This window comes from Bos taurus, chromosome 22, assembly GCF_002263795.3.
Source record: "Bos taurus isolate L1 Dominette 01449 registration number 42190680 breed Hereford chromosome 22, ARS-UCD2.0, whole genome shotgun sequence".
Lineage (NCBI taxonomy): Eukaryota > Metazoa > Chordata > Mammalia > Artiodactyla > Bovidae > Bos > Bos taurus.
In genome coordinates this window covers 45,531,278-45,540,306 of record NC_037349.1, presented here as the reverse complement: position 1 = coordinate 45,540,306, position 9,029 = coordinate 45,531,278, and the positions used below count along the sequence as shown (strand labels likewise).

The following is a 9,029-nucleotide window of genomic DNA, read 5'->3' as shown; positions in this document are numbered from 1 at the left end:
GGGAAAAGGGAGAAGAGGCGCGAGGGCCAGGGGCTTCGCAGAGGCTCTTCAGCTCCGGCGGTCCATGGCCGGCGTGGCTGCCCACCTCCTCGTTTGGCGCCGGGGCCTGAGGGGCGGGAGAGCGGGCAGCGGGCGGCGGGCGGTCGGGTTCCGGCAGCGGCGAAGGAGCTCACTCGGCACAGGCTGCACGGAACCGGACTCCGGGTGGCGGAGGCGGCGCCTGGGAGCTTGCAGCAAACTTCCACGCGATCCTGCGCCCCGCAGACAGACTGACCGACCGCAGGGACCGCGTCCCCCCCCCACCCCCCCGGCCCTCCTGGCCAACTGCCTCCTCCTCTCCCTCCCTCTCTCCGGACTCCTCTTTCCCCTGGTGTTCTCAGGGAGAAAAAAAAAAAAAAAAAAATTAAGTTGCAGAACCAAAGGCGGCTGGAAAGAGAAGGGGCGGGGGGTGGGGGGAGTGGGGGTGGATAGGAGGGAAAAAAAAAAAAAAAACCAACTTTGCCTTTGCGCATGCGTGGTGAGGCCGACCTATGACAAACTCCGCAGGATTTTAAAGCCGTACCACAAGCTGGGGTGCAGGGGGGGCGTCGGTATACACTCCAGGCAGGAGCCCCCTCCTCTTGGCTTCCCATCCCCCAAGCATCTGATGAAAGAGAGAGGTCCATTCCTTAGCCGCAGCCTGACAGCCGCCTGGCGCTCTGCTCTCCTTCCAAAGCTGCCTACTCGCTGGAAGGTGAACCCCAACTTCAGCTTGGACCCCTTGGCTCGCCTGTCCAAGGCTGCTTGCACTGGGCTGCACCCGGGCTGCCGCCATGCCACGGAATCTCTAGGAGGACCACCTCCCCATTCTTATCCCTGGGGGAGGGTCCCCAAGCCCCCGGGCTGGAAAAGAGGGTAAGTGCACAAGCCCTGCATCGCCCCCAGTGTAGCAGATTTGGGTACTCGGTGGTGATTGAGCATCTGGCTGTGACCCAGTGCATCTAGAAGCGACCCGTGGTCCTGCCGGTTGGATCTTGACTGGTTCCCAACCTCAGGTGTGAAGCCTGCAAAGTTCGGCAAAATCAGGTTCCGCTGCAACTTCCAGGCACTTCCAGACACCTGTGGTTTGGGGGTCCTGCTTGGGTGGGGTTGCCCGATGTGTCGCCTACACCCAGCATGCCAAGGGTGACCCAGGTTAAACCATGTCTCACACTGGAACACAGTTACTCTTCTCAGCTCTCACCACCCCCAACCAAAGGTGGAAGGGACACCCACACCCCACATACACACACACACACACCACACACACACACAGAGAACATTTCTGCAGTAACTCCAGCATGTACTTGACCTTAAGGCACGTACTTGGGACGGTAGCTGTTCTTTACACCCCCCAACTCCCATCTCTGGCGGACTACCCCAGGTCATCGCCGCAGGTGCTTCCCAAGTCCCTTCCTGACCCTGACTTGTCCTAGCTGACTGCACCCCTCCAAGGCCCTGACCTGCTGGGCGCATCAAAATGGCAGTATGAAACTCGCTTGTTTCACCGAGGGTGCGCGCAGACCTAAGGGCTGTTTACCTTAGATCCCCTTGGGACGCAGCCTATTCACCCGAATCCCCTTTCCGCTAGACCTTATCTAGGCCTTGACCACTTGGGGGGCTATTTTCCAATTTATAATCTAGCCTTAGATCTGCCCATGGGAGGGAGGGTCTAAACAAAGAGGGGTCTCCGCTGGACATGCCACCCCCCCTTCCCGCCCCCCACCCCCTACCCCCCACCCCCACCCCGCCCCCGCAGTTCCCTCTCCAGTTCCTTGGCCCAGTGGTTGCAACCTGGCTTATCCGGGCCGTGGGGAGCACACTCTCAACCCAGGCATGTGCCCCAGCGATGCCCCACAGACCCAATTCACCCACGGAGGCTCTGACAAGTGGCCAGAAGTAAGCTGACCAAGAACACAGTTCCCCTGGTGGGGGTCGTCACCCAAGTGCTGGAGGCCAATGTTTACAAGATCCTACTGGCAGAATTTGCCCCCCACATATCATCAGTCCAGAAACACCAGCTTCCTCACCACAAACCTCTTTTTTTTTTTAACTTGTTATATTCTGAATTATCTGAACAACTGCCTGCTTCTCTCCCACTGCCTTTGTTAGTGTGTGTAGACACAGCCCCAGCACTTTTATTTCCTGCTCTGCTGTCTTTTCTGTCCTGGAGAAGACACTAGAGCTGGGTTATGGCTGAGTATAAACTCTGAAGTCTGGAGTTCCAGTCCTAAAATTGCCACTTTCTAACAGTGAAACTTTAGACATGTCATTTAGCCTCTCAGAATCCTCTTAAACACACACCTATGACAACTATAACAAAAATATTGATTTTGTTACAATATAAACAAAAATCAGAGAAATATAATGACCTCGCCACACAACAAAGAGAAACAGAAATATGATGACCTACCTGGTAGGAAAGCAGTAAAAATGAAACAGATGACCTTGAAAATCTGGGGTGCAGCGAGAATGAACAGCAGAGCTCATGGAGAACTTAGCAAGGGTCAGGCAGCACACAGGGCACTCATTACCTGCTCCTCTACAAAAAGCAGCTCTGAAAACGGGTTTTCAAACTCCTGTGGTGGTGAAACTGGACCTCCTGTGACAAGATCATTTAGAGTCTTAATTTATCCCAGTTGAAGTGAATGTTCATACTTTTCACAGAAGAAATACGAATGGTGTTGGGTTACTGGGTACTTCCCCAGACCTCACAGGGGCTATTTGCAAACTAAATTATCATATGCCCCCATTTTATCTTTCAAAAAAAATTCTAAAATTTCCAACAAATCAGTCTGTCCCCAAGGAGTTCAGATAAAAGATTGTGAACTTTATCTGATGACATTAATAATGTCTGCTGAGATTATACCCCAGGAGGATGCAGTAAGCTCGGTAACAGTGTTTTCGGTAACAGTGTTTTCCACGGCTCTCATTCACTCTACTGCTCAGAACAGTACCTGGTACTTAGTAAGTGCTTGGTAGTGTTTGATGAATGATCTGATGAATGCATGAATGGATGAAGGAATTCTTTCCAGGGGAAAATGTCAAGGGAAACCAACTGTGAAATCCACTGTGAGCCTTCAATCAGGTTCTCCTCTGCAAAGCGGGCCCTGTTGTAAGCAGCAGCCCCACCATGGGTGTTGGGCAGTTTGGCTGGCAGACAGGCAGCCAGCCAGAAGGAGGGAATGGATGCCCCTTCACCTCCCTCTTCAGATATTCTGGTCTCACCTGCCTCCAGTTTGTGCAACTCCATGGTTTCCCTTTTCCAAGTGTGTGTGCATTTGGGTGTGTGCATACAGATTGAGTCATCTGCAGACACACTGGCAAGGCATCGCCATACTCCACTCATTAAAAATGCTTTTGAGCCTGTGGAACAAATAAATCAATATTTTTGGCTGCTCTCCCACCAGGGTTATTTCACAAAACAGAGTGTGAGATAAGGAATTTATGAACGATCGCATCCCCATGCTGGCTTTCTCAGTGGGAGAAAGCAGGGCTGGGCTGTCATTCTGGGAAAATCTACCCTCCTTTTATGCCCAGCAAATAATATTTTATGGCCCTGGGTTTATGGTGGTGTTTTAATGATCCGCTGTAGAAAGCGGTTTTCTCTCCAGTCACTAGAATTTGTCAAGAAGGGCTGGAGGCCATAAAAAAGGGACGGGCCCCAGGGACAAACAGGCTCCATCTTCTGAAATAAACTAATAAAGATTCCCGAGATGTTTACTCCTCCACCTCAGAGTCAAGACCAGCCGGGCAGCCGGCGAGGGGCCCACAGATGGAGCACTAAACAGGACAAAGAGGCCGGAAGGGGCTCAGGGCTGCTCACCACCACATGGCCACAGTCAAAGTAATACCAGCACATTGTGTTACCACTGGCCTGGATGGGAGGGCGTGGGGGGTGCCGGGGAGACACTTTGTGACGCCCGGCAGACTGAGAGTCTCTCTGAGAACCTTGGGCTCTCTATTTGCTGGGCCTGATCACAGTTCTCTAATTTTGAGCCCTAAAGTCACTGGTACTTTCTGTGTGGGTGTCAGGGGTATTTGGGGGTGTTGAATAGATGCTTTTTTTTTTTTTTAGTTTTACAAGACATTGAGGTCAAACAGACCTGAGTCTGAATCTCAGTTCTGCTTCTTGCTGACCTAGTGACTCTACAGGAGTCACTTCCCCTTCTGAGCCCTGATTTCCTCACCTGTAAATATGGAACATATTAGGAGTGTTCTCACAATTGAGATCATGTCCAAAAGGCCTCTTTCCAGATCTGGCCATGGAGAAGAAGGCTGCAGTGATTTCAACACAAGGAATATGCATCCCTGGGTCTCTGAGTAAAATCCTGGAACAAATGAGTTGCCTGAGGAGGGTATGGATGCAGGTGTGGGAAGAGAAAAGTATGGGATACAATTATATGTGATCCACTGGGTCTGTGCAGTAGAATTCAACATAGATGAGGGTGATAAATGCTGAGATAATAGTGAGTAATGAATAATAGCAATAATTGCAGGTAACATTTATTGACCTCTTATGTACCAGATATCAGCCCCTGTCTGAACTCTAAATTCACTGCTTTGTTTCATCTTTACTATTTCATGAGGGTACATCTTGTTATTATCTGCACAATATGGAGAAAAAGAAAGGTTCAAAGAGGTCACAATTTCTATAAACCCAAGCAGTTCTGGTGTTCAAACCCAAGAGTTTGACCCCTGGTAATCTGACTCTAAATAACAGAGGCTTAACCACCATACTTTACCTATAAATAATGAGAAACCTATTTGTTTTTTTGGTTATCTCCCTGGTTCCCCAAATGTGCCCACACTTTTCGCCTTGGCCAGCTCCACAAAAGGTGTACCTTAGTGGGAAGAGTCTTTCCCTGAAATGTTTTGATTCATTTCACTATGCCCCAAACCTGGAAACCTCTGGAATAAGCCACACTGAGGTCTCCTGCGTTGCAGGCGGATTCTTTACCAGCTGAGCTCAGGTAAGCTCCATAAGCCACACCAGGAAAGCCGGATTCAAGTCCAGTTCACTTTGATGGATCTGTCAAAGATGGGTCCTTATTTCACTCTCTGGCTTGCTAGGAAGCCGTGACTTCCCTGCCTTCATTCCAGCAGCACCATCAGCAACCACAGCATCCACATTCAGCAACTCACCGTGAATCCTGACCTTGTCTGGACAGCGTCCTTTGGATTTCCCGCTCTTTGCATAAGGCCTCGGTCTGGTGTTCCTCCCGTGTTAACCCTGAAGCGAGGGATGAGGACATGAGGGCTCACTCTTCTCGGTGAGGCTCAGATCACATCACTCCCCTGCTTGAGGTCCTGCACGGACTTCCCAGTTTACCAGATAAAGTCTAAACATGGTGGCCTGCCTGCCAGCTTCACCGCAATGTGTCCTCCGCACTTTCTGTTCCCTCTGCCTGGAAAGCTGTTCCTCCCACCTGGGTCCCCTCACTGCATTCAGGTCACCACCTCAACATACGCATTAACCTAAGAGAAGCCCTGCTCGCCCGGCCAGTGGTTCTCTGTATGATTTTCTTGTTCTACCCTGGTCTAAAATGATCTTGTTTCATCGCCATGCATGTTTGTTTTCTGCTTCCCCTTGCTAGAATGTAAGCATTAGAAGGGCAGGCGTATCCTCTCTTTTTTCAGACTGTAACCTCCATTGACTGGCTGAGAGAAAATGCTCAGAATGAATGAATGGCCATACTCATAGCTGCATAACTGCTAAGCATCAGTCTGAGCATTGATAATATGACTCTAAATATTAGGGGTTTAATACTGTATATATACTTAACCTATAAAGGCAAAACTATTCTTTAATGTCTCCCTGTTTCCCCAGATGTGCCCCCCGCTTTCCCTCTGACCTCTCCCATATAAGACTTACCATAACCAGAAAGAGTCTGATAAGAAAAATAGTTTCTTGTGAAGAAAGACAGTATTCTATTACTTCCCCTTTTGCTATATCATTTCTTTGGAAAGGCGATTTTTTTCCTTAATTGGCATTTTCTTTTAAAAGGCAGCTGGAATGGTGAGTCTTTTTGTCCGTTTGCATTCTCTGTGGGCCACTGCATCTCTTGATTCTGGGTTTAGGAGAATATTGATTAACTATTTGCAGTAGAACCCAAGTCCCTTTATTAGCACAGAAGAAGCTGACTTTCTCTTCAGAGAGATAGGAAAAAATGCTGGAATTTTATTGTTGCCTTATTTATTTATTGGTCACAAATTTCAATATCATGTGCCTAAATCTGTGCATTAGGGTTTAGAAATCTGCTTTGGTTACACTTGTTAAAAATTACTTTTGTTCCCAAACAACCCGTTACCCAGCCCAACTCCTGGGTATGTCAGAGTAGGTTTTCAAATTCTTCAGCTAAGTTCCTTTCTCTGGAAGGGAAATCTAGAAAAGTGCAATTATTTTTCAAAATTTTTGGACTTCAGCAAGCAGTGAAACCAGTTAGTGGAAGAATACAATCTCATTAGAACGGCTCATGTACAGATTCAGTTCTAAGCAGATTCCAGTACAGCTCAAATCTGTTCTTTCCAGGTAAGAAGCAGTGAACAGTCTTCCTTTCATGACCACCTAGAAAGCCTACCTGGAAGGTAAGTGTTAAGATGGGCTTTGCCTGAAGAAGAACAGTGCACCTGGGCATCTCAAGACTGCTTAAGAATAGGAACATCTCTTCTTGTTATTTTCAGCTATGTGACACTTCATTTTTTAATTTCAAACCAATGATGGAGAACATTTTTTAGTAAGAAGAAACATAATAGCAACATATCTAAATGAAAGGGACAGAATTTTAGCATTTAGTCAATTATTCGGTATACCAACCTATGCAAAAAAATATCTAGGAAGCTGAGGCATATCTTTTATTAATAACTTTTCAAGAATGTTCTGACTCATCATAGCAACTGCACATCTTGCTGAATTTTAACCAGAGTGGCTCTGACAAGATTTTCTTTCTTCTGTGCAAATATCCTTGACCTCCTTAAAAGGGACCACAAATAATTCCAAGTAGCAGAATGAAATCCCAAGTCCCTTTAATTTTGTATACATTGCCACTATAATCATCAGTGCTCAATAAAGTGACACTGTTATGACTTCTCAAATCTGTCTCAGTAGATCAGTGAATTTTGGAGAAAAGCTTCTTTTCTCCACTTAGTTTAATCTGTAATTCAGTGTTCTGTAAGTGTCCGTTAAGGTCAAGTGACAATTCATTGACTTTGAAACCATGAGAAACACTCGTAGGGCCAAAGATCCTGGTGTCTCCAAATGTATTTAAAGTAAGTGGTTTTGACTTAGGCAAAGATTTCTACTTAACCCAGAAGAAAAGCAGTCACTCCTTGGAAATACCACAGAATTCAGGAAAGTGAAATGAATAATGGCAAAGGATTAGATTTACCTATTCCAGCCTGTCCATATATCTACCGAGTATATACAGGAACATGATGGCTCCACTCACGTGTCATCTGTGGACAGCCCTCCTTTCCTCAACCCAGGAGTATGATCCTCTCCGTCATGCAGACATGTCATAACAGAGATTAGTGGGTATGTAAGCATCATGCCGCCCTCATTCTGCATGCTCAATTCAAGGATGTTTGAAAATATCTCTTTCCATTTGAAGACGGAATTCGATCCATATGGTGGCATCGCCTATTTTAAAATTCAACAACAGAAAATAAAAACAAGTCTTAAATTTAGATCATCCATTTGTTGGGACTGAATTTGAGCTACAGAAAACAAGTCAAATATCAGCTTAATATATACGGGAAGTAGTAGCCAAAACCATGACTGATAAACTCTTCTTTCAGTCATTCATTTCTTACTCATTCAGCTAATACTTATGGCTCATCTACTGTGGATCATCAACTATTCCTTTAACAAGCATTATGGTGCATCATTCATCATAGCAGAAGTGTATGTTCTGGGTCATGTTATCATGTTGGTTTGTTCATTTTAGTGAGTAGGTAGTTATTGACCACTTACATTAATCACTAGAACTGAACAGGCTCTAGAATAAGAGGGAGGCCCCCTAAATGTGTCTGTAAACATATCTGTTGTTACTGCTGCTGAGTGAGGGCATTGGGCCTCTGGCCTCTTAAGAGCCAAAGTTCAACACTGGGGATCTTTCCTCTTCCTGACTGGCTACTCTACAAGTTCCAGGGGAGGTCCAGCAAGAAGGACGGGTTTACTTGACCTAATGGGTCGCCATCAGAAAACAGGCCTTCCTATGGCCATGTGATTGCCAGGGCTCCCAAGCACTGTGGACTTACCAGAGGCTGTGAGCACAAACACACGCTGGTCTCTGCACCTGAGATTGGCAGTTGGGAGAACTTGTAAACTGTCTCTCTTCTCCAGTCTTGACTACCTAGCTCCTGGGAAACAGAATCCCCCACAGTTCTGTCTTAAAACACTCACTCTTGTCTGTGCTAAGCATTTTACGGACATGATATCAAGCCTGAGCTGAAGGCTGTTATTATCCTATGTCACAGAAGGGAAGCTTGAGCTTGGAGCAGTGAAGCAACTGGCCCCAGGACACAGCTGGGTAAAGATGAGTCCCAAAGATCAAGAACCCTGATTGGCTATAAATATGGTTTCTGGGCAAGGGATTAGGAAGTGTCCCATGACATAAGCAGTGTTGAAAATGAAGGTGATACAGGAGTAAGCAGTGTCCTAAAATGGAAACAAAACGAGACACTGGCCTTCTGACCTTGTTGAAGGCTTTGGATCCAGCCATGCCTGAGGCCCATCTTAACCTCCTCACCTTTCTTTTGTGAAATCGGTTTGAGTTGGGTTTTGGCACTTGCAGTTCAAAGAACTCTGACAATACAACAGTGTTTGGTCATTTTAGGGAAATTAATTTTTAAGTTAGAAAGGCAAAGCCAGGTTTAGGGTTAAAGGATACCTGTTAGCTACTGGGGTTTGGACCAGCCCCCTCAAAAGTAAAGATTTGATGTGAGACTGTCCTCAGGTTCTCCTGAGACAGAACATCTTGACATCCTGTCAGACCAGGAAGAAACCATGG

General features: G+C 46.8%; 1 long non-coding RNA gene across 1 annotated transcript; it reads left to right on the top strand.

Annotated features, from left to right (window-relative positions):
• The first annotated feature begins 416 nt into the window (after positions 1 to 416).
• LOC132343510 (uncharacterized) lies at positions 417 to 7,668 on the top strand. The gene is made up of 3 exons (XR_009492390.1): positions 417 to 894; positions 5,122 to 5,291; positions 6,551 to 7,668. It is a non-coding gene; the product is annotated as an uncharacterized lncRNA (long non-coding RNA).
• Positions 7,669 to 9,029: the final 1,361 nt, after the last annotated feature.